The following is a 24,400-nucleotide window of genomic DNA, read 5'->3' as shown; positions in this document are numbered from 1 at the left end:
CTCTAGAAATGCTTCATCTACCTTAGTGGGCTCTGTAATAGAGACAAAAGCATACTGCCCACAAAAGTTAGACAAATGTGAAGCTTTTGAGCGAGTGAGAGGACCTGGCGCTTTGATGTCATTGATGATCTTTTCAACTTGCACTTCTTTTGCAATGCGAGGATGAGCTGGTTGTCGTTGAAGAGTTTGATCAGCGTTTTCTTCAGCACCATTTTCTTCAGCATTTTCTTCAGGTCCATTAGCTCGACGTTCTTCATGTTCTGGAATGAATTCTTCAGCAGATTCTTCAGTAGGAATGACATCCTCGGTAGCCTTAAACTTGATAGTTTCCTCAGGTGCTGGTTCATCTATCATAGTAGGTAGGTGCTCTCTTTGCGAGCCATTAGTTTCATCGAACCGCACATCTATAGTTTCAACAACTTTGTGAAGAACGTTGTTGAAGACTCTGTAGGTGTGCAAGTCCTTTCCGTAACCAAGCATAAAACCTTCATGTGCTTTTGGTGCAAATTTTGAGTTGTGATGAGGATCTCTAATCCAACATTTAGCACCGAAGACTTTGAAATAACTTACATTGGGTTTCTTATCAGTGAGGAGTTCATAGGCAGTCTTTTTGAAGAATTTGTGAAGATATACTCTGTTGATGATGTGGCACGCAGTATCAATTGCCTCAGTCCAGAAACGACGAGGCGTTTTGTATTCATCAAGCATAGTGTGAGCCATCTCAGCAAGAGTCCTGTTCTTGCGCTCCATGATGCCATTCTGCTGAGGAGTGTAAGGAGCAGATAACTCATGAGTAATACCAAGTTCATCAAGATAGTCATCGAGACCAGAATTCTTGAACTTAGTGCCATTGTCACTTCTGATGTGCTTGATCTTCACACCAAAGTTGGTTGAAGCCCTCGAGGAAAATCGTTTGAAGACTTCCTGCACTTCATGTTTGTAAGTAACAAGGTGTACCCATGTGTAGCGAGAATAATCATCAACAATAACAAAGCCATATTGAGATGCTTCATTTGAAATAGCAGAATAATGATTAGGACCAAAGAGATCCATGTGAAGCAATTCAAACGGGCGAGTGGTGGTCATGATAGTCTTTGCTGGATGCTTGGCCTTCATCATCTTCCCAGCTTCACAGGCTCCGCATAGGTGATCCTTGAGGAATTTGACATTCTCGATGCCAATGACATGCTTCTTCTTCGCAAGCGTGTGCAAATTCCTCATGCCTGCATGACCAAGTCGTCGATGCCAGAGCCAGCCTTCTGAAGCTTTTGCAAGTAAGCACATGGTTGGTTGTGGTCCTGTAGAGAAATCAACAATATATAGGTCTCCTCTCCTAAAGCCTTCGAAGACTTTGGAATTGTCAGCTTCCATAACCACAACACAACGGTACTTGCCAAAGACAACAACCATATCAAGATCACAAGACATAAGGTTGTATCCTAAGGACTCAACAAGCATGTCTTTGTCCATGTGTTGATCCTTTGTAATCGCAACCTTACCTAGACCCAGTACCTGACTTTTTCCTTTGTCAGCAAAGATGATATGCTTCAGATGCGACGGAGATAACGGAGCATCCATCAATAGATTCTTGTCACCAGTCATGTGGTTTGTACATCCACTATCGAGGACCCACTCAGTGGCTTTGGGTTGATCATCCTGCAGATGAATTAGTGCAGCTTACAAACTCATATACTTCATCAGTGAAGAATATGACATCAATTGATCAGATGAATTTCATCAAGTAAACGAACTAATAACGCAATATGAGGACGTGAGAAATGAAAGTTCATTTCTTCATGGTTAGCCTGCGTCCTTTCAGGCATTGCTCAGGTCTCCAGCAAATTCTTCAGACGATTACGCGCGTCTGGAGACCTGACCCTGCAGAAGAGATTAGTTCTTTTTCTTCACCACCCACATCTGAAGGGGTGGCAAAGAGTTAATCATTCTACGAGCTCCATACAAAAAGGATGGCATAGAAGCCAGTCCATTTTGTTTCACATAAGAGGGGTTGGAGTAAGCATAAGAGTAAGCAGAGAAATTCTTTGAGGACTTATGGACATAATGATTTGAAGAATAATGCACATATCCATAATCCTTAGATCTTCCCTGCGAAACAGACGGGTTAGCATGATGATGTTCATATGAGGACTTTGATCCATATGAGTAATTTGATCGGGGGTTCCTATTCTTCACAGGTGGCGTCATGATGACATTCACCTGAAGATTTTCAAGGCATCTTTTGGGAACCCAGATTTTCTTCATAGGGGAGTCGTTCCTGCAGTTAGTGCCAACATATCTAGCAAATACTTCACCATTCTGATTTTTGAACAGTTTTTAGTTGGAGTCAATTGACTCATCATCAGAATGAGGAGATTCACATGCAAATCCAGATAAGTTAGATGGATCAACTGGAGGTCCCTTTGCAGCAACCCATGTAGTTTTGGGGTACTGCTCAGGCTTCCAATATGTACCATCAGCATTGAGTTTCCTCTCAAAGGCGATACCCTCTTTCCTAGGGTTCCTATTGAGGATCTGCTTTTTAAGCACATCACAAAGAGCCTGATGCCCTTTGAGGCTTTTGTACATGCCTGTCGTGTACAATTCCTTCAGCCCTGCATCGTCAGTGATACTAGCAATGTCCTCAGATGAGGCATGTGAAGAATTTGAAACATTAGCAGCATTTGAACATTCTTTGGCTTCAGCCCTGCATCGTCGGTGATACTAGCAATTCCTTCAGCCCTGCATCGTCAGTGATACTAGCAATCATTTCCCTTGCAATAAAAGCACTCAGTCTCAAGCTTGGGTCCATTCTTTGGCTTCTTCCCGCCAGCCATCTTACCGTGCGCGGCAACTCCCTTGCCGTTTGTCGGTGTCAAAACCGGCGGATCTCGGGTAGGGGGTCCCGAATTGTGCGTCTAGGCGGATGGTAACAGGAGGCAGGGGACATGATGTTTACCCAGGTTCGGGCCCTCTTGATGGAGGTAATACCCTACGTCCTGCTTGATTGTTCTTAATAATATGAGTAGTACAAGAGTTGATCTACCACGAGATCGAAGAGGCTAAACCCTACAAGCTAGCCTATGGTATGATTGTTGTTGTTGGTCCTACGGACTAAACCCTCCAATTTATATAGACAACGGAGGGGGCTAGGGTTACACAGAGTCGGTTACAAGGAAGGAGATCTACATATCCGTATTGCCAAGCTTGCCTTCCACGCCAAGGAGAGTCCCATCTGGACACAGGACGAAGTCTTCAATCTTGTACCTTCATAGTCCAACAGTCCGGCCAAAGGATATAATCCGACTATCCGGATACCCCCTAATCCAGGACTCCCTTAGTAGCCCCTGAACCAGGCTTCAATGACGATGAGTCCGGCGCGCAGATTGTCTTTGACATTGCAAGGCGGGCTCCTCCTCCGAATACTTCATAGAAGATTTTGAACACGAGGATCGTGTCCGGCTCTGCAAAACAAGTTCCACATACCATCGTAGAGAGAATAATATTTCCATAAATCTAATCTGCTGAGGTACCCCGTAGTGTGACATCACACCACAGCCAGGTCTTTATTCGAATCATTTTTCATAACCAATCTCAGCATGTTTCACGAGGCGTTTTCCTTGGCACGTCTTGTCGAAGCAGAGATCGTGTCCCCTTTATTACGGGATTCCCATTAATATGGCCGTGGGTAACCTTACCGCGCCTATTAGTAGGACCCCTAAATCTTAGGCAAGTCCCAAACGGCCACGAGGAGGACGCTTCATATCCACCCTCTTTATAAAGAGGACAAGGCTTTTTATTTTTTCCATCTCGTGCTCAATCAAATTCGCCTCCCGCCTCGAGTTCCAACACCCAAAGCTCAGGTCAGGTGCTTCGGACCTTCAAATATGTCCGGATCCAACCTTCAAGGTCGGTGGATGCCTTCCTCCGTCACGGAGGAGGACATCAAGAGGTTGAGAGAGGCCAGATATCTGACTGCCAAAATTTCGCATCGGCTGCCCGCCCGAGGGCAGGTCGTCCCTACTCCCGAACCCAACGAGAGCGTCGTGTTCGTCTCCCACTTCCTCCGAGGACTAGGCCTCGCTCTGGATCCCTTTGTTATGGTGTAACGCCCTCGATGCGTCTATATCTCCCACGTGTCGAAGCACGACTTAGAGGCATAACCGCATTGAAAGCAATGTTGCAAGTGAGGTAATCTTCGCCAACAACACATGTACATAAATAAAGGGGAAAAGGATACATAGTTGGCTTACAATCGCCACTTCACGCAATTACATGAATAAAGCATTACATCATCCAAATACACACAAGGTCCGACTACGGAACCCAAAATAAAACAAGACTACCCCAAATGCTACATAGATCCCCGATCGTCCCAACTGGGCTCCACTACTGATCAACTAGAAACGGAACAACATAATGAACGAGATATTCATCGAGCTCCTCCTTGATCTTGGTTGCTTCACCTGCTCGGTAACATCGACACCTGCAAACTGGTTTTGGAAGTATCTGTGAGTCACGGGGACTCAGCAATGTCACACCCTCGCGATCAAGACTATTTAAGCTTATGGGTAAGGTAAAGGTATGAAGTGGAGCTGCAGCAAGCGACTAGCTAATTTGGTGGCTAACATACGCAAATGAGAGCGAGAAGAGAAGGCAAAAGCACGGTCGAACAACTATGATCAAGAAGTGATCCTAGAAACAACCTACGTCAAGCATAACTCCAACATCGTGTTCACATCCCGGACTCCGCCGAGAAGAGACCATCATGGTTACACACGTGGTTGATGTATTTTAATTACGATCAACTTCAGGTTTTCTACAACCGGACATTAACAAATTCCCATCTGCCCATAACCGTGGGCACGGCTTTCGAAAGTTCAAATCCCTGCAGGGGTGTCCCAACTTAGCCCATCACAAGCTCTCACGGTCAATGATGGATAGTCCTTCTCCCAAGACAATCCGATCAGGCTCGGCATCCCGGTTACAAGACATCCTCGACAATGGTAAAACAAGTCCAGCAAGACCACCCGATGCGCCGACATCCCAGTAGGAGCTGCACATATCTCGTTCTCAGGGCAACACCGGATAAACAATCCGTACAACTAAAACCAGCCCTCGAGTTTCCCCGAGGTGGCGCTGCAAGGGGCTCTAGTTTGGACCAACACTTAGACAAGCACTGGCCCGGGGGGTTAAAATAAAGATGACCCTCGGGATGTGCGACTCCCAAGGGAAAAAGGCTAGGTGGCGAATGGTAAAACCAAGGTTGGGCCTTGCTGGAGGAGTTTAATTCAAAGAGAACTGTCAAAGGGTTCCCATTATAACCCAACCGTGTAAGGAACGCAAAATCCGGGAACATAATACCGATATGTCGGAAACTAGGGCGGCAAGAGTGGAACAAAACACCAGGCATAAGGTCGAGCCTTCCACCGTTTACCAAGTATATAGATGCATTAATTAAATAAGAGATATTGTGATATCCCAACAAAATAACCATGTTCCAAACATGGAACAAGCTCCCATCTTCACCTGCAACTAACAACGCTATAAGAGGGGCTGAGCAAAGCGGTAACATAGCCAAACAATGGTTTGCTAGGACAAGGTGGGTTAGAGGCTTGGCTTATCAATATGGGAGGCATGATAAAGCAAGTGGTAGGTATCGCAGCATAGGCATAGCAAAACAGCGAGCAACTAGCAAGCAAAGATAGAAGTGATTTCGAGGGTATGGTCATCTTGCCTGAAATCCCGCAAGGAAGAATAATGAGTCCATGAAGAAGACAAACGGACGTAGCCAACGGATCCTCACAAACGCAACGTTACCGGAACCAACCCGAAGAAGCAACACCGGAAAGGAGCAAACAACATAGTAAACAACCATCACATAATCATGTCATGATGCACAAACAAGTATGATGCATGTCCGGTTTAAATATGCATGGCATGGCAAAGTGCACAAACAATCCTACAAATTAAGTGGAGCTCAATATGCAACTCCCTTGCATATTGACAAAACACCACATGACTTATTTAGTTCGATCTCGTTTATGTACTCAACAATATTAAATGTTGTTAGCATGGCAAGAGTGAAGCATAAAGAAACTACCCATCTAGGCAAGTTTAAATGAGGCCGGAACAACAAAACAATAAGTCTGAAAACTCCTCATGTGCATATTTTAGGTTTGGTACTGTTCTGCCCTAAACACAATTTTAGAGTTGTTAAACATGCAAAGTAAGGCCACCATGTTAAACTAGGCATTTTTTCTACCCCATTTACATATAAAGTTTATTAAAATCCGAGCTACAATTATTTAGTTATGAATTAAAGCATTTTAACATGGCATATGGCAAAAATACACAAACAGCATTTTAAACATTTTTAACATGGATGAAAGTTGGATATTATTAAACTAGATGAAATTCTAAGCAAGTTTCATATTTGGAGTTTTAACATGTGATGCATAGTTCAAGAGTTATTAAATGCATGAAGTACAATGGGTTTTCTGTAAAATGGGCAAACTCTGGATAATAGCTAAAATTCACAGACAGGTATATGGGCCGAAACTGATACAAGCCCAACAGGAAAAAAGGTGGGGCGCTGTGGGTTGCCTCACCCATGGGCTTCGGCCCATTTGAGGAGAAGGGGGTAGGCCTGCAGGGGCGCTACGTTGGGCCAGTTTGGGATCGAGGCCTGGCTGCGGTACACGCGCGGGTCAACGGGCTCGGCCAGTTCGTCTTCGGTGCAGAGGAACCAGGGGCACGGCGGCTGGGAGTCGAACTCCGGCGAGCGGGGCAAAGGGGCGGTGAGGCGAGGGACTTGGCGACGGCGGCGAACTACAGGTGCGGCGGCCTGGAGCGGCAGCGATCCAGTCGTCGCAGCGGGCGTTGGAGCGGCTCGGATCGATGCAGAGGAGGTGCGAGACGAGCGGGATGGAGATGATGCAGCAGCGGCCACTTGACGACGAGGCAGGTGACAACAGCTTGGCACGGCGCGAAGCAGAGGCACGGCAGCGGCAGGGACGAACATGCCCAGGCGAGGGCGCTCGTCCAAGGCAGCTACGGTAGAGGGGCGATGCAGCTCCTGAGAAGGAAGGAGAGGCCAGTGGACGACGGGGAAACGGGCGGATCTGGGCGGCGGGAGTCCATCTCCGACGATGGTGGCGCCGGTTGGTGCTCCTGGGTGTGCTCCTGCCAGGTGTGGAGGCCATGGCTTGCTCCTTCCGATTCCTGTGAGAAGATGCAGAGGAAGAGAGAGATGAGGTTAGAGCAGAGGAGGGAGAGAGACGAAGCAGGAGGGTAGAAGAAAGGAGCAGGGGTGCGCGGCAGATGCTCATCTTGCTGGCTGGTTCGGTCCCTGGTGGCGGCGCCGGACGACGAGGCGAGGAGGAGAAGCACGAGAAGGATCTGGATCAAAGAAGAGTAGTGGCTGGGCGCGGATGGAGAGGCACAGTTGGATCAAGAGGAGATCCCGAGGTTGGGGAATGAGTGCGGCGGCGGCAGCTGGGAGGATCCATAGAATTTAGGGATTTGGTCTGAAATTAGACTAGGGGTGGACTATAAATATACATCACGGATTAGGTTAGGGGCTATCTCGACCCTACGATCGCAATCGGACGATCGCGGATAAAATTTCTAGGGAGTCCAATTAACAAAACGGAGATGTTTTGTAGATGTTTGGGGATGATTCGGACACAACGGTGACGACTGCTCGGGTCGGGTCCGGGACATTTTTCGGACGTGCGCGCGAGGAGGGCCGCGGGCTGACGAGAAAGGTTAGGTAGGGCCTGATGGATTGTGAAGAGCGGGTTGGTTTGAGAGAAGAGGAGAGAGATGCAGCCCGGCACGGTTTCCTGAGACCGAAAACGTCTGACGTTAGACCGGCTATACTGCCGCTATAGTTATCCGTTGCGGCATCAAACGATCTCCGAATGCGATGAAACTTGACAGGCAGTCTATCTACACTATAATAAGACCACACGTCAACTCTCATCCCATTCTGAGAAAATTTTCCGGCCACTTATAAAATACTATTTCGGACATGCCGCGGGCGCGTGAAAGTGTGGTTGGGCTCAGAACGGACAACGGAGAGAACTCGGAGAACCCAGACGAATGCAAGTTTTAAAACATGATGATGCAATGCACATGATGACATGATAAGATGCAACACGCAAGCAAAAGACATGACAACATCAACGAATAACTGGAAGACACCTGGCACATCGGTCTCAGGGCGTCACAACACTCCATCACTACGAGAGGTCTCGTCCCGAGATCTAGAATGGCACCGGAGGGAAAAACGGAAGAGAAAGAGAAGAGGTAAAGCTAAGTTGCTTCTTTGACAAACGAGTGAAACCAAAGAAACTTGAAAAGGTTAAACCCTTTCGAGAAAAGAATACAACAGAGATAAACGAAGTTGAAAACACTCCGTTAAGACAGAGGAAAAGAAAGAACCGATTCGGGTAGCACTTCGGTTGAAAAGAGATGAAAGACTTGATAAAATGAAAGAGCCTGAGCAAAAGGACACAACACTCCGGTTAAATGGATAAACCAAGAAAAGAACACGATCCTGACAAAACGAAAAGGTGGGTTGAAGAGAGAAACATCACAAAACCCCCGGAACAAAATTAAGAATGGAATGGAATGAACGAAGGGAAACAAGATCTTGAGGGAGCACGCTTACTACAAATGCTAGAATGGAGTTGTTGGAAAACCAACAACGAAAAGAATAAGCTTGATATGGTCTTATGGAATACATCTCAAATCTATGAGGTGACAACTTGCCACTCACGAAAAAGATTTGATTGATAAGAACAAGGAGACAAGAAACTTATTTCACCGGGAGGATAAATGAAGAACTTGGGTCATTTATGAGCACCATAAATAGCGACAATCCTTATGGAAGCCTTTAGGTGAAATATAACCCAAAATAACTCCAATGAAGAGATTGATTGGTTGAAAAAAATGTCTTGAGCGGAGAGAAAATGATGGATTTAAATATGTCACTCTTGAAACTTGTGAAACATGAGACACGAAGGAAAAATTATCGAGAATGACATAATACCACCTCCAAAGAAAAGGGAGAACAATTGCATTTCGGAACACAAGATGAAGAATGCTTGAACTCCTTTGAAAAGAATCTCGATGAACACTTCGAGAAGGAATTAAATCCTTGATGAACCATCACGTAGAACCTTCATGAAGAACTCCGATAATAAAAGAATGATCAAACGAAAGGAAAGAGAAGTTGAAAACACAAGGTGAATCCTTGCAATGATTAGATGGATCTTCGCGATAAAGTAATTGAGAGAACTTGGAACTCCGGGAAAAGAATAGATAAAGCATCTCGAACCGAGAATTTGATGAGCCTCCGGAATAAAGAATTAATCATTTGGGTGAATCAAGAATAAGAGTTATGTTATGCTCCTCCTTCACCAATTAAATTGATGACGAGCAAACGGATCACATACAACTTATTCTCGAAGAAAGGATTAGGATAGATACGGCGCCAACTTGAGAAGGTCTTCAACTAACCACTGATGGAATCAAAACAATGAATGAATTGGTATGATAAGGAAGGAAGAGAAATCTTAAACGAACCACTGTAAGGATTGAAAAAGAATGAATAAAAGATAACAAATCACCGGGAAGAATTTGCAAATGAACGAATATGCTTGAGAGAATATAGATACATGAGAACGAAGGGATCACGAACTGATTAGAGATCACTTGAACGAAGCACCGGTAAGATTTGGAGAACCATAGCTGAAAGCCGAGAATGAATAAATATTAGATGATGGGTTCCGGATAATCAAACTAAACAAAATCTTGAATTTCTCCGGATAGGTGAAAAGAATTCTCACAATCGAAAACAATTATGAGAGGATGGTATCAAGCTTGAACTACGCATCTTTGAGAGAATGGTTAAGATTTTGAGGAAAACTCTTCTTCGGTCTTCAAAATCCGAGAATGACGATGAGAAACTCCACCATGAATTATTTAGACACTCTGGGAGAATCAAAAGCGAAGAGGTTGAGCCAATGATGAAAAAAATGAAAGATCTTGGAGAAACGCATTTGACTAATGACAATTCATTCTTACGTAAAACTTCGAAAAGAATTTTTTTCAGGATAGCTCCGGGAGAATTAGAAGAGTCACGTAAGATCTTGGAAAAAGACCTGTGGGTTAGGGCCCATTCAAAAGAAACACCGTTGAACAATTACTTGATAAGGAGATAGCACCGGTTGAATTAAATGGCTTGAATAAGATAAGACCTCAAAATAGGTTGAACGGATCTTGGATGACAAGACGAGCCTTTTGAAATATCTTCAGCACTCCGGAACAAAAGAATAGTGAGAAGTGGATGATTATGAGGTGCACCAGCATGAGAAGGCATTAGAAACGAGGAAAAAGGATATGATCAACACCAAAAGCTTGATTTGAATCCACCGGAAAAGAAAAGGAACGAAGAATGACAATTTGAAGCTTCATTAGAACCTTCTTGAGAATCACTGGATAAGAACATTGACGGAACTGAATGGAGAGACTTGACAACAATAAAAGGATACTTGAATAAGAAATCTGAGTCCTTGAAGAAAAAGGGTGGGAGGGCGGGAAAACAAAGGCAGCTTGGGACGAATGAAATGAACACCGTTGAGAAGAACTGAGATTGGATCTTGCAAATGTTGAGGTGATCGGATCCACTTGGAGGGAAGCTCACCGGTTGAGAAGAATTGACATGACAATCTCAATAAATGAGAAGGATTAGTATTCGCATTGGAGTATGAGAACAACATTTGGGGAAGGTATGGAATCAACACTTGACATTGAAGCAACTCGAATACCACAACTCAAAACAAAACAAAGGATTGGCTTGCAAAATAAGCCGGAACAAACATATGATAGAGATTTCGTCTGAAGTTTTCGTGGCGGGGCCTACACGAGCTCGATCGTATAGCACCATCATGTACAAGGCAGTGCACAAGACATACGAAGCGTCCCCGAGTCGGCATAGCCAAGGACTCTTTAAGACACAACGAGACCAATGTAAAACCAACCGTGGATAGGCGGACCACTAGACGTCGAACCCCAATTTCATATCATACATCTGTCGAAAAGATATCCTAAGAGCTACTTGAATTCCCACTTATAAACTCCTGAAATTTTCCGGTTATGCAATCAGGTGTTGGAGATACAGGGGAAGCATAATATCTCACCCAAAACTAACAAATCCTACATCCAGCTGTATCCATCCTTCAACACATAACCAAGAAACCTTCGGAAATCGTTTACCTCAACCTTCGAAAAGCATCCGTTATACGAGTTATGGCAATACTCCCGAAGTCCCGCCACAGTACTGGGTGGCGTCGAGGTTATCTCACCAACAACTGCATAAAAGAGATTTCCGATGTCGGCGAAAGTAAAACTCAGGTATTCCAGAATTGCAACGATAAAATTGTGACGACAACACCTCGGAGCTCAACTCCCCGGGACACTGCCACAACCCCTAAATGTCAGGAGGCACCAAGAACAATGTTCTCGTCACAAAACCATCGGAATGATTCCAAGATACTCGCGTGATCCTAAAAAAAATTTAGTGAAATTTGAGAAGAGAAGAGTCAAAACTCTACGTCAAGACGCCTCACCAGAGCGACGAAGGGACTGAGGAGTAAAAAGAAGTCCTACTCTCCGATATATATATATATATATATATATATATATATATATATATATATAACCCTAATTGACTCCAAACATTTTTCTAGACTCAATGCCAGCGATTCGATCAAGCAGGGGGCTCCTAAGGTCAGGGAAGGCTCTGATTACCAACTTGTAACACCCTCGATGCGGCTATATCTCCCACGTGTCAAAGCACGACTTAGAGGCATAACCGCATTGAAAGCAATTTCGCAAGTGAGGTAATCTTCGCAAACAACCCATGTACATAAATAAAGGGGAAAAGGATACATAGTTGGCTTACAATCGCCACTTCACGCAATTACATGAATAAAGCATTACATCATCCAAATACACACAAGGTCCGACTATAGAACCCAAAATAAAAGAAGACTACCCCAAATGCTACACAGATCCCCGATCGTCCCAACTGGGCTCCACTACTGATCAACTAGAAACGGAACAACATAATGAACAAGATCTTCATCGAGCTCCTCCTTGAGCTTGGTTGCGTCACCTGCTCGGTAACATCGGCACCTGCAAACTGGTTTTGGAAGTATCTGTGAGTCATGGGGACTCAGCAATCTCATACCCTCGTGATCAAGACTATTTTAGCTTATGGGTAAGGTAAAGGTATGAAGTGGAGCTGCAGCAAGCGACTAGCATATTTGGTGGCTAACATACACAAATGAGAACGACAAGAGAAGGCAAAAGCACGGTCGAACAACTATGATCAAGAAGTGATCCTAGAAACAACCTACATCAAGCATAACTCCAACACTGTGTTCACTTCCCGGACTCCGCCGAGAAGAGACCATCACGGTTACACACGCGGTTGATGTATTTTAATTACGATCAACTTCAGGTTTTCTACAACCGGACATTAACAAATTCCCATCTGCCCATAACCATGGGCACGGCTTTCGAAAGTTCAAATCCCTACAGGGGTGTCCCAACTTAGCCCATCACAAGCTCTCACGGTCAACGAAGGATATTCCTTCTCCCAAGACAATCCGATCAGGCTCGGCATCCCGGTTACAAGACATCCTCGACAATGGTAAAACAAGTCCAACAAGACCACCCGATGCGCCGACATCCCGATAGGAGCTACACATATCTCGTTCTCAGGGCAACACCGGAACATAATACCGATATGATGGAAACTAGGGCGGCAAGAGTGGAACAAAACACCAAGCATAAGCCCGAGCCTTCCACCCTTTACCAAGTATATAGATGCATTAATTAAATAGGAGATATTGTGATATCCCAACAAAATAACCATGTTCCAAACATGGAACAAGCTCCCATCTTCACCTGCAACTAACAATGCTATAAGAGGGGCTGAGCAAAGCGGTAACATAACCAAACAACGGTTTGCTAGGACAAGGTGGGTTAGAGGCTTGGCTTATCAATATGGGAGGCATGATAAAGCAAGTGGTAGGTATCGCAGCATAGGCATAGCAAAAGAGCGAGCAACTAGCAAGCAAAGATAGAAGTGATTTCGAGGGTATGGTCATCTTGCCTGAAATCCTGCAAGGAAGAAGAACGAGTCCATGAAGAAGACAAACGGACATAGCCAACGGATCCTCACAAACGCAACGTTACCGGAACCAACCCGAAGAAGCAACACCGGAAAGGAGCAAACAGCATAGTAAACAACCATCACATAATCATGTCATGATGCACAAACAAGTATGATGCATGTCCGATTTAAATATGCATGGCATGGCAAAGTGCACAAACAATCCTACAAATTAAGTGGAGCTCAATATGCAACTCCGTTGCATATTGAGGAAACACCACATGACTTATTTAGTTCGATCTCGTTTATGTACTCAACAATATTAAATGTTGTTAGCATGGCAAGAGTGAAGCATAAATACACTACCCATCTAGGCAAGTTTAAATGAGGCCGGAACAACAAAACAATAAGTCCAAAAACTCCTCATGTGCATATTTAAGGTTTGGTATTGTTCTGCCCTAAACACAATTTTAGAGTTGTTAAACATGCAAAGTAAGGCCACCATGTTAAACTAGGCATTTTTTCTACCCCAATTACATATAAAGTTTATTAAAATCCGAGCTACGGTTATTTAGTTATGAATTAAAGCATTTTAACATGGCATATGGCAAAAATACACAAACAACATTTTTAACATTTTTAACATGGATGAAAGTTGGATATTATTAAACTAGATGAAATTCTAAGCAAGTTTCATATTTGGAGTTTTAACATGTGATGCATAGTTCAAGAGTTATTAAATGCATGAAGTACAAGGGGTTTTCTGTAAAACGGGCAAACTCTGGATAATAGCTAAAATTCGCAGACAGGGAAAAACACTATATGGGCCGAAACTGAGAGAAGCCCAACAGAAAAAAACAAAAGGTGGGGCGCTGTGGGTTGCCTCACCCATGGACTCCGGCCCGTTTGAGGAGGAGGGGGTAGGCCGGCAGGGGCGCTGCGCTGGGCTGGTTTGGGATCGAGGCGTGGCTGCGGTACACGCGCGGGTCAACGGGCTCGGCCAGTCCGTCTTCGGCACGGAGGAATCAGGGGCGTGGCGGCTGGGAGTCGAACTCCGGCGAGCGGGGCAAAGGGGCGGCGAGGCGAGGGACATGGCGACGGCGGCGAACTACAGGTGTGGCGGCCTGGAGCGGCAGCGATCCAGTCGTAGCAGCGGGCGTTGGAGCGGCTCGGATCGATGCAGAGGAGGTGCGAGACGAGCAGGATGGAGAGGATGCAGCAGCGGCCACTTGACAACGAGGCAGGCGACAGCAGCTTGGCACAGCGCGAAGCAGAGGCACGACAGCGGCAGGGACGAACACGCCCAGGCGAGGGCGCTCATCCAAGGCAGCTATGGCAGAGGGGCGATGCATCTCCTGAGAAGGAAGGGGACGCCGGTGTATGGCGGGGAAACGGGCGGATCTGGGCGGCGGGAGTCCAGCTCCGACGATGGTGGCGCCGGTTGGTGCTCCTGGGTGTGCTGTTGCCAGGTGTGGAGGACATGGCTTGCTCCTTCCGGTTCCTGCGAGAAGATGCAGAGGAAGAGAGAGATGAGGTTAGAGCAAAGGAGGGAGAGAGATGAAGTAGGAGGGTAGAAGAAAGGAGCAGGGGTGTGCGGCACATGCTCATCTTGCTGGCTGGTTCGGTCCCTGGCGGCGGCGTCGGACGACGAGGCAAGGAGGAGAAGCACGGGGAGGATCTGGATCGAAGATGAGTAGTGGTTGGGTGCGGAAGGAGAGGCGCAGGTGGATCGGGAGGAAATCCCGTGGTTGGGGAATGAGTGCGGCGGCGGCGGCTGGGAGGATCCCTAGAATTTAGGGATTTGGTCTGAAATTAGACTAGGGTGGACTATGAATATACATCACGGATTAGGTTAGGGGCTATCTCGACCCTACGATCGCAATCGAACGATCGTGGATAAAATAGCTAGGGTGTCCAATTAACAAAACGGAGATGTTTTGTAGACGTTTGGGGATGATCCAGACACAACGGTGACGACTGCTCGGGTCGGGTCCGGGACAATTTTCGAACGCGCGCGAGGAGGGCCGCGGGCTGACGAGAGAGGTTAGGTAGGGCCTGACGGATTTTGAAGAGCGGGTTGGTCTAAGAGAAGAGGAGAGAGATGCAGCCCGGCACGGTTTCCGGAGACCGAAAACTTCCGACGTTAGACCGGCTATACTGTCGCTATAGTTATCCGTTGGGGCATCAAACAATCTCCGAATGCGATGAAACTTGACAGGCGGTCTATCTACACTATAATAAGACCACACGTCAACTCTCATCCCATTCCGAGAACATTTTCCGGCCACTTATAAAATACTATTTTGGACATGCCGCGGGCGCGTGCAAGTGTGGTTGGGCTCAGAACGGACAACGGAGAGAACTCGGAGAACCCGGACGAATGCAAGTTTTAAAACATGATGATGCAATGCACATGATGACATGATAATATGCAACACGGAAGCAAATGACATGACAACGTTATCGAATAACTGGAAGACACCTGGCACATCGGTCTCGGGGCGTCACATAGGGGTCTCATGTTCTATTATGGGCTAGATTTTCACGATCTGACCCCGGATTCCCTTCTTCACATCTCGACATTTATTGTCGTATGTGAGGCCTTCCTCCGCATTACCCCTCACTTTGGCATGTGGCTCAAGACCTTCGATGTGAAGCTGAAGATGATCGAGGGGCAACACGCAGCGTGCGGAGGCGCTTTAATAAGCAAAATCACTGATGCTCCATGGCCTGAGGGCTTCTTCCGAGAGGTGTCCGAATTGTGGCAGTGGGAGTGGTTCTACATCATAGCTCCCCGAAGTGCCAAGTGGGTAGCTTCCCCCACCTTTCGCTCAGGCCCCCACCACAACTGATGTCATGGATCAGCAGGGGGCTGAGCTGGGGTCCAGCCAAGGACGTGTCAATACTGCAAAGTCGTATCCGAGATCTCTTTGAGAGAGATTTCAGTCTGGTTATGGTAGTGCAAGTTATGCTAGTTCGTCAAGTCCAGCCTTGCAAACGCCAGCCCCTTCGCATGTGGGAATTCAACCCGGAAGGACCGCGAGCTATTCAACATTTTCTCGGCATGTTACACGAAGAGATGTACAAATTGTTCTTCGGACCACAAATAATGTGTCTGGACATCACTGAGGATGCAGGTCTGAGCTGCAATCGCCCGGATACCCAAGTAAGTAGCCCCGCATCCGAACACACTGTCCATTTATTTATCGCAACGTTGCCCTAAAAAAGCTGCTCTTTGACCAGGATTGGATAGCGAAGGCAAAGTTGATCAGGTGTCCGCCCCCCCTCCCTGAGACCTCACCAAATCCCGTGCTAACTAGGATGCTGGAGATCGCGCCTTATCAAGCGCCCTCAGGAGAGAATAAAGGGGGGAACAAGGAGGCTAGCGCCTCCGCGAAGGAGGTTAGCTGGGGAGGAGGAACTGAAACTTCCTCTCCCCAGGGAAGGAAGAGAACCGCCTGTGAGGACCCGGAGACAATGGTCTCCAAACGGGGGAAGAAATATCCGCCGGAGGGTCCTGCCCTAGGGGATACCCTGGCCGCACTATGCCCTCAAGGGGATCAGCCCTCCACCAAGCTGTAAGTAAAAGGGTACTTAATGATGGAAATATCTCGCTTTACCTCTGAGGAAAATAACCGAGGCATTTATCTTGTAGTTCGGATCTTAGCCCTTCTCAGCAGAGCTCGTCTTCAGGGGATCTTCTTCCAGAGATGATGGAGAGCGAAACGCCTCCCCCTGCCATACCGCCTCATGAGGCGGGCGACCCCGAGGTGACGTCGCGGAGGGTTTCTCTTGATCCGGCAAGGCCAGAAGGTAATCCTATGGACACCCGAAGTCCTCAGTATCCGGCTCTTGAAGAGAGCAATCAAAAGAGTCCGACACCGTCTGGTGTGCGGTCAGACATACCGAGGGATCTGCTAGAGCAAGCGGCTATCTCAGAAGAGCACCGCACATTGATGGGTATGGTGATTGAAAGGATTTCATCCGCCGAAAGCGGGTTGCATGAAGCCTTTATGAGTCTACTGGCGGGTTTTGAGGTACATGAAATAATGTACATTTTTGATAGTACCGCACATTTTTAGATGTGCCCTGTGTAGATAGTAGCCCCTGAGACTCTGGTTGTCGTCGAAAACGGCGGCAAACAGAGGATCATAGTCCCAGGTAATAACCAGACCGCCTTTATGTGCAGGTGGTTGAAGCTCCAGTGGCTAGCCGGACTGATGTGTTTGCCGAACTAAGGCGGCAACTGGATGCGGCAGATGCCGACATCGTGCTTGTTAACAAGCGGCTTGACGAGGCACAGGGTAAGTGATTTTTCTGGTGATTGTCGCATAATAAGAGCAGCATGATGCCAGTATCTTTAATATGTTGTGACTGCAGATGGAGCTGCCACCATGGAGACCCTTCGGGCGGAGCTTGCCCGAGCCAAGGAGCAAGCAAGGAGTAGCAATGCGGCCGCTTTAAAGGCGGTCGAAGAGTTAAGGGCCGAACAGGCCGCACATTGTGAGAGCAAAGAAAAAATTGCCAAGATGGCCGTGGAGTTAAAAGATGTTGCTGACCGTTACCGGCTTCTTGAAGAAGAAAACCGGGCGAAGGCGACAGACCTAGAGAAGGCCCGGGTGGCTGCCAAGGAATCCCGCTCCAAAATTAGAGCGACGAAGGAGGAGCTGAATCAAGCTGCGGATATCGTTTCTGGGAAGCCCTTCTTGTTGCGGACTAAGTTCGGAGATCCGAAATATGCTCCTCTGGACCGGCTATGGAGTTCTGTAGACGAGTACATGGATTTGGCTGCAAGTGTTGCTGATGCGGCCGAGTACTTCAAGGATCAGAAAGGTCCTGAAGTGGAGAAGCTGTTCTGGTCACAGTTTCACGCTCCAGTCCGTCTGCTGTTGCTGAATGAGCGATTGACCGGTTGGGCCAAGCTCCATAGATTATCCGAACTTGCCATGAGGTCCGTTGTGGATCATCTGTGGCCAGGAGGGCCAAGGCCGAATAGCTACTTTAGCTTAGTGCAATAATTCCTTAGTGTTGTGCCACGCATCGATGCTGTAAAGAGGTCGGCATGCATAGAAGGCTCGCGGATGGCCCTTGCCCGTGTCAAAACATACTGGGCGGAGATGGATGCCACCACTGTTGCGACACAGGGTTCGGCCATAGGCCGAGTGGCTGCCGAGCACTACTTTGAAGAAGTTCTTGAAGGCGCTCGTTTGATAGAGGCTCAGTGCTCGAAGAATATTATGTTTAAGTGACATGTATTCCCATTGTAAAAACAATGTTTTATTGAGTTTATCAAGGCTGTATTTATACTTTTGCCCGAAAGTAGTATGATGCCTCCTGTGCGGCTGTTTATGTATATGTGTATATAACCTGAAAGATGGCAGTCGTCGGCTTCAGCCCCCACACATATAATGCGGGGGTGTTCGCAGAAGACGCATGTTCACACTTGATCCAACGTCTTGGTCCATTAAGGAGGTGATAGCGCAGCGAACTAGGCAATCGGACTATAATGCTTTAACACTTTCACTTAGCCAGAGGAGTTTGACAGTGGGGCTACTATATAGCTCCTGGTGGCTCCACGCTCATCCGAATTCGGGGCGCGTACATGCCTGGCCGGGAAATGGCCCTTCGTTAAGGCGAAGGAATCCTAAAGATTCCGCTAGGTCATCGAGTGGTTGACCAGTCTCACGCTATATCATGACAGACAGTTTTCGGCTTTCTCTACTGAGGTGCTCATCCGGATGAACCAGGGCACAATCGGAGTAGTTCTCCTGGTGCTGCCTTAGCCGATAGAGCGGAACGTAAGGCAGCAAAACACAAGAGCCGGGAAAACCCAACATTTGACCAAAGACATGATTCGGAGCTGATGCATAAAAGGCCAAACTTGCGACGCTGAACACTCCCTAAGGTATTCGGTCTTTATGATGTAAACCGGGCCTAAACAGTGCCCTTTGTAATAAGCCCCTAGTGTCCAGGTACGTGCAATATCCTGACGTGGCCACATGCCAATACGTCAGCATCCTTCTCAATTGTACTGAGAATCCGGGGGATGTGTATCAAAGAGAGATAGTAAATAAGGTTTACGCAGGGTCTTAATCTAAAAAGAATCCTTGGTACGGGTCCCTGCTGCACGTCTGCGCCTGTGTCTCCGTTGTGCCGTATCCTGGACGGGTGTAGCACGATGGTCATCTGTAAAAGAGAGGAACTTAGTTGAAAAGTTGTCGTGCAAAAGGTAGGTTATACTAAATAAACCATGTACAGTTCAAGATGAGTAAAGTTGAGCCTAATTGTCACTTGTTTACACGCGTTGAGCCCCTTGTATTGTTATAGGGGTATAGCCATCAAACCTGTATCAATTATATATAGCTGCACCGGACTCGTCTAACCGCGTCCGTGGTCATAATGACCTATCAGATGCTCTAGTTGGTGAGGCCGTTTAGTGTGCGGCTGCCAAGGCGGCCACACGGTCTTCCGCGCGCAAGGAGCGCTCAATATTTCCATTTACTGTAATGATGCCACATGGACCGGGCATCTTAAGCATGAGAGAAGCGTAATGTGGTATTGCGTTAAAGCGAGCAAAAGCTTCGCGTCCGAGTAGTGCTTGATAGCCACTTTGGAACGGAGCAATGTGGAAGGTTAACTTTTCGCTGCGGAAGTTATCGGGAAAGCCGAATATAACCTCTAGTAGCAGGGAGCCCGTGCAATGGGCTTCTGGGCCTGGCGTTACTCCTTTAAAGGTAGTATTGCTATGGCTGATTTTTGTTGGGTCTATCCCCATTTTGCGGACCGTGTCCTGATATATCAGGTTTAAACTACTGCCGCCGTCCATGAGGACTCGTGTGAAGTGGTATCCGTCAATTATCGGGTCTAACACCAAGGCAGCCCATCCTTCATGCCGGATACTTGCCGAGTAATCTCGATGATTAAAGGTGATCGGTTGGGACGACCAGTGGCAGAACTCCGCAGTGATAGGCCCTAGGGCACGTGTCTCTAGGAGTGCCGCTTTGTTTCTCCCCTTCATCACGTGTAACACGTTTACTGTTTTGATTTCTGGTGGGAATTTCTTCTGTTCCCCAGTGCTTGCGAGGCTCGTCCTCGTCTTCGCTTGGTGTATCCTGCCCCTTGTGTTCGGCGTTGAGCTTGCCGGACTGCTTGAAGACCCAACATTCTCTATGGGTATGATTTGCAGGTTTATTGGGGGTGCTGTGGATCTGGCATATTTTGTCCAGAATCTTGTTTAGGCTGGACAATTCATCTCTGTTGCCTTTGGAGGGCAGCTTTTGCTGACCTGGCCGAGAGCTTCTGAATCCGGCGTTTACCGTCGTGCTCTTCGGGTTGTCTTCTTTATTCCGGTGCTTGTTTTTGCTGCGTCGTGGCTTCCCGTTTCCGTCCCTGACTTCGGATGTACTTGGGTCGCTTGTGCTGCATCGGGCTAACCAGTTGTCCTCGCCCGCGCAAAAGCGGGTCATAAGGCTTGTTAATGCTGCCATTGTTCTCGGCTTTTCTTGGCCGAGGTGTCTGGCAAGCCATTCGTCTCGAATGCTATGCTTGAAAGCTACTAAGGCTTTGGCGTCCGGACAATCGACTATTTGGTTCTTTTTAGTGAGAAACATGTTCCAAAGCTTTCAGGCTGACTCTCTGGGCTGTTGAGTTATATGACTTAAATCGTCTGCATCCGGTGGTCGGACATAGGTCCCTTGAAAATTTGCCCGAAAAGCATCTTCGAGCTCTTCCCAGCTTCCAATGGAGTTTTCGGGGAGGCTTTTAAGCCAGTGCTGAGCTGGCCCTTTGAGCTTGAGGGGTAAGTACTTGATGGCATGGAGATCGTCTCCTCGAGCCATGTGGATATGGAGGATGTAGTCCCTAATCTAGACCCCAGGGTCTGACGTTCCGTCGTACGCCTCTATGTTTACGGGTTTGAATCCCTCTGGAAATTCATGGTCCAGCACCTCATCGGTGAAACATAGGGGGTGTGCGACACCCCTGTATTTGGGTGTACCGTGGTGTTCGGATTTTTGTTGTGTTGCATTGCGTGCTGGAGCGCGCTTGCTTGGCCCGTAGATGGATCTGGTTGCGCCGTCCTTTTGATGCGAGCCCTCATGTGGATCACGTACTCGCTTGTGTGCGGCGTCGTTTGCCGCTCTATGTTGGCCACGAGGTCGTCTATCCGACCGGATGGCTGTTTTGTTTTTGATTGCGGGGGATCTAAGGCCTCCTCATCGAATTCAGGTAGCAGCTTTCGCTTCGGGTAGCTCTTTTTGTGGCGACTACCGCCGTATTTTGCTGCAGTGTTGAGTACTTCACTCCATCTAATTCTGAGTGTGTCTTGTGCAGCCCTGAGCCTTTGCTTCTGCTTTTTCAGACTCCTCGCAGTGGCAACAAGCCTTTGATGGGTATTCTGTTGCTCTGGGTGCCTGTCTGGTGTGATGTCATCCGGACTGTTATCTTCGCCGGAGTTAGGTTGTTCGGTTTGATTCTCCGTGTTGCCGTGGTCGGACGGTGGTTCAATGCCGTGTTTGTCATCCGCTGGCTCACCCTGCTCTATCGCTGGGTCTATATGATCGCTGTTTGTGCCGAGGTGGGATTTGGAGCGGCGCTTACACCGCCGCTTTGACTGCTTCTCGAGGGAACGATCCTTCGTTGCATCCTTCCGTTCCTTGTCGTCGTTTTCTTTGGGTGTGTCCACCATGTATTCATCATATGATGAAGTGGGCGTCCAGTGCCCTATGGACAGTGGCTCCTGTTCGTCTCCTGCATCGTCGTCCATACCGTTGATGCCTTCGGAGTCAAAGTCGAGCATGTCGGTCAAATCGTCGACAACGGCTACTAAGTGGGTGGTGGGTGGGCGGCAAATTTCTTCGTCATCCGCATCCCAATCCTGCCGGACATAGTTCGGCCAGGACTCTCCTGACAAGGAGAGAGACTTTAATGAATTCAGTATGTCGCCGAAGGGCGAGTGCTGAAAGATATCCGCGGAGGTGAACTCCATGATCGGCGCCAAGTCGGATTCGATAGGCACGGGCGCGGGCGGTTCGGAGTCCGTGGCCGGGGAAGAGTCCAGCAGTTCGGCGTCACGGCTCCCGTGAAGGGTCAGGTCGATACTTGGCTCGATCGCTGCTGAGAATACGGCCTCCGTGGCGGGGTCTATCCACCCGTCCATGGATGGCGCAATTGGCTCCGAATTGAGGGTTGGAGCGGTTGCCGGTGCGGTCTCCTGAACACTGTCCGATGGTAGAGCTAAATCATGCTCATCGTGACTGTGCGACGCACTCGGCAGGGGCTCGAATCCGTCGAAGATCAAGTCTCCGCGGATGTCGGCCGTGTAGTTTAAGCTTCCAAACCTGACCTGGTGGCCAGGGGCATAACTCTCGATCTGCTCCAGATGGCCAAGCGAGTTGGCCCGCAGTGCGAAGCCGCCGAATACAAAGATCTGTCCGGGGAGAAAAGTCTCACCCTGGACTGCATCGCTATCGATGATCGAAGGAGCCATCAAGCCTAACGATGATGACACAGAGGAACTCTCAATGAAAGCACCAATGTCGGTGTCAAAACCGGCGGATCTCGGGTAGGGGGTCCCGAACTGTGCGTCTAGGCGGATGGTAACAGGAGGCAGGGGACATGATGTTTACCCAGGTTCGGGCCCTCTTGATGGAGGTAATACCCTATGTCCTGCTTGATTGTTCTTGATAATATGAGTAGTACAAGAGTTGATCTACCACGAGATCGAAGAGGCTAAACCCTAGAAGCTAGCCTATGGTATGATTGTTGTTGTTGGTCCTACGGACTAAACCCTCCGGTTTATATAGACACCGGAGGGGGCTAGGGTTACACAGAGTCGGTTACAAGGAAGGAGATCTACATATCCGTATTGCCAAGCTTGCCTTCCACGCCAAGGAGAGTCCCATCCGAACACGGGACGAAGTCTTCAATCTTGTATCTTCATAGTCCAACAGTCCGGCCAAAGGATATAATCCGGCTGTCTGGATACCCCCTAATCTAGGACTCCCTCACCGTCCTTCTTGAAGTTTTTTTACCCTTGCCTTTCTTGAACTTAGTGGTTTTATTCACCATCAACACTTGATGTTCCTTTTTAATCTCCACCTGCGCTGATTTTAGCATTGAATATACCTCAGGAATGGTCTTTTCCATCCCCTGCATATTGAAGTTCATCACAAAGCTCTTGTAGCTAGGTGGAAGCACTAAAGGATCCTGTCAATGACCGCATCATCTAGGAGATTGACTCCCAGCTGAGACAAGCGGTTGTGCAACCCAGACATCTTGAGTATGTGCTCGCTGACAGAACTATTCTCTTCCATCTTACAACTGTAGAACTTGTCAGAGACTTCATATCTCTCGACTCGGGCATGAGCTTGGAAAACCATTTTCAGCTCTTGGAACATCTCATATGCTCTGTGCTGCTCAAAACGCTTTTGGAGATCCGGTTCTAAGCCGTAAAGCATGCCGCACTGAACCAGGGAGTAATCATCACTACGCGACTGCCAGGCATTCATAACGTCTTGAGTTACTAGGAAAATGGGCGCTTCACCTAGCGGTGCTTCAAGGACATATGCTTTCTTGGTAGCTATGAGGATAATCCTCAGGTTACGGACCCAGTCCGTGTAGTTGCTACCATCGTCTTTCAGCTTGGTTTTCTCTAGGAACGCATTGAAGTTGAGGGCAACATTAGTGTGGGCCATTTGATCTACAAGACATATTGCAAAGTTTTTAGACTATGTTCATGATAATTAAGTTCATCTAATCAAATTATTTAATGAACTCCCACTCAGATAGACATCCCTCTAGTCATCTAAGTGATACATGATCCGAGTCAACTAGGCCGTGTTCGATCATCACGTGAGACGGACTAGTCATCATCGGTGAACATCTTCATGTTGATCGTATCTTCTATACGACTCATGTTCGACCTTTCGGTCTTCCGTGTTCCGAGGCCATGTTTGTACATGCTAGGCTCGTCAAGTCAACATAAGTGTATTGCATGTGTAAATCTGGCTTACACCCGTTGTATGCGAGTGTTAGAACCTATCACACCCGATCATCACGTGGTGCTTCGGAACAATGGACCTTAGCAACGGTGCACATTTAGGGGGAATACTTTCTTGAAATTATTGTGAGGGATCATCTTATTTAAGCTACCGTCGTTCTAAGAAAATAAGATGTAAAAACATGATAAACATCACATGCAATCAAATAGTG

This window comes from Triticum dicoccoides, chromosome 3A, assembly GCF_002162155.2.
Source record: "Triticum dicoccoides isolate Atlit2015 ecotype Zavitan chromosome 3A, WEW_v2.0, whole genome shotgun sequence".
NCBI lineage: Eukaryota > Viridiplantae > Streptophyta > Magnoliopsida > Poales > Poaceae > Triticum > Triticum dicoccoides.
The sequence above is the reverse complement of the archived record's forward strand: the minus strand, read 5'-3'. Positions refer to the sequence as shown.